General features: G+C 40.6%; 1 pseudogene; it reads left to right on the top strand.

The window, feature by feature from the left end:
* The first annotated feature begins 223 nt into the window (after positions 1 to 223).
* On the top strand, positions 224 to 1,336 carry LOC129537478 (olfactory receptor 5AL1-like; annotated as a pseudogene).
* Positions 1,337 to 2,192: the final 856 nt, after the last annotated feature.

Genomic DNA, 2,192 nt, shown 5'->3' on the forward strand with positions numbered 1-2,192 from the left:
TCCAAACCCCACAGAATTTCATACTTTGGAAATTCTGTAGAGAACAAATCACTTCATTCTGAAACCAGAATTTGCATGGAGTGTCTCCTCTGAATGTGTCCAACATAAAATCAGGGTAGATCAAAATCAGTTCCCAACATCTGCTTGATTATCTCTAAGGGAGACAAGAATACTCAGATTGTGTGCTCTAGGGGGTTTTATTGTTAACCAAAAATATTAAATCTCTACTACGGCAAAAGGCAATTACTCTGCAGTGTCTGAGTTTATCCTCTTGGGACTCACAGATAATTCAGAACTTTAAGCTACTTTCTTTGGTGTATTCCTAGTAATCTATTTTGGTAGTGTCCTGGCTAATCTTGGTTTGTTTGTGCTAATACAAGTCAGCCCGCAGCTTCATACACCCATGTATTTTTTTCTCAGCCATCTGGTTTTTATTGATTTTTCTTTTACTTCATCTGTCAGCCCAAACACCTTGGCGAATTTTCTGTGTAAAGTTAAAAGTATAACACTTTATGCATGTGCCATTCAGGTGTGCTGCTTCATCACATTAGTAGTTTGTGAACAGTATTTGCTCTGAATCATGGCCTATGATAGGTATGTTGCATTTGCAATCCTTTACTGTATGCCATCCTCATGCCTAAAACACCCTGGAATCGGATCACTGCTAGCACATATATTTATGGATTTGCTGTGGGTCTTGCGCAGACAATCGCAACATTCCTCTTGTCTCTCTGTGGCTCCAATAGGGTCAACCACTTCTACTGTGATGATGTTCCCCTGGTCACTCTGGCTTGCTCTGACACTCCCGTCAAGGAGCTGATGCTGGTGACCACTGCTGGGGTCAACACCCTTTGCTCTCTACTGATCGTGACCATTTCTTGTATCTTCATCCTCTGCATTCTGAGGATCTGTTCCGCTGAAGGAAAGCCTTTTCTACCTGTGTTTCCCTTCTCACCTCCACCACCATATTTTATGCACCATATTTTTATGTATCTCCTGCCCAATTAAGCCATTCTCTGAACACAGATGAATTTGCTTCGGTGTTCTACATGGTAGTGATTCCCATGTTAAACCCATTGATCTATAGCCTGAGGAATCAGGAAGTAAAGAATGCACTGAATATATTATAGAAAAGTTGCATTTGGCTTTCAAATTACTGAAACAATCAAGGACAGGGAGGAATCAGAGGACTTGGAGTTGTGGCTTATCTAGAGTCCAAATGCTGATAAATGATAGAGCCAAATTCCTCACTTCCATGTTGATATTTACTCAATATGTCTTACCCACTCTGTCGTTCTTGGTGATTTACACGCGAAAGGCATTTTGTAAATTCTGAGGTATTAAATTGTAAAAGGGGAAAAAAACTGACAAACCAGGAAAGATAGAGAGAGAACCAGAGATGGCGATATCTTCATCTGCTTGAAAAGACATCTTTATAAGTAAACAAATGGGACATCAGGCATAGTGACTTTGTCTGAATTCTGTGTCATATGGGTCATACTTCGATAGACCAACATTTGGTACCTTATATTTCAAGTTTGCTGCATAGATAATCTGGAAAATAAGGCAAAGATTAATAGCAATATTTTTTTTCAACACACTGAATAATCTTCCTAACACTCCTCTTCTTGCATTCAGCTCAAAGAGTAGCATCAGAGAGCCACCTTGACATTGAGCTCTTGGTGACACTGATCCTGACCCTGTGGCAGGTTAGTTCCCTGGAGCTCTTTCCTGCCATATAACTCCTTGCTTGTTCTGTATCAATTGTGATTAGGAACATGAACTCTTCCTTCACACAGTTTGGCTAACAATTTTAGTTTTTCCAAGTAATAGCTGTTATCTTGGGCAAAGCCTTTGACTGTGTGGATCACAATAAACTGTGGAACATTCTGAAAGAGATGGGAATCCCAGACCACCTGACCTGCCTCTTAAGAAACCTGTATGCAGGTCAGGAAGCAACAGTTAGAACTGGACATGGAACAACAGACTGGTTCCAAATAAGAAAAGGAGTACATCAGGATTGTATATTGTCACCCTGCCTATTTAACTTATATGCAGAGTACATCATGAGGAACGCTGGGCTAGAAGAAGCACAAGCTGGAATCAAGATTGCCGGGAGAAATATCAATAACCTCAGATATGCAGATGACACCACCCTTATGGCAGAAAGTGAAGAGGAACTCAAAAGCCTC

The sequence above is a fragment of the Moschus berezovskii genome, chromosome 14 (genome assembly GCF_049115385.1).
Source record: "Moschus berezovskii isolate FMDL1 chromosome 14, NW_MosBer_1.0, whole genome shotgun sequence".
In the NCBI taxonomy this organism is placed as follows: domain Eukaryota; kingdom Metazoa; phylum Chordata; class Mammalia; order Artiodactyla; family Moschidae; genus Moschus; species Moschus berezovskii.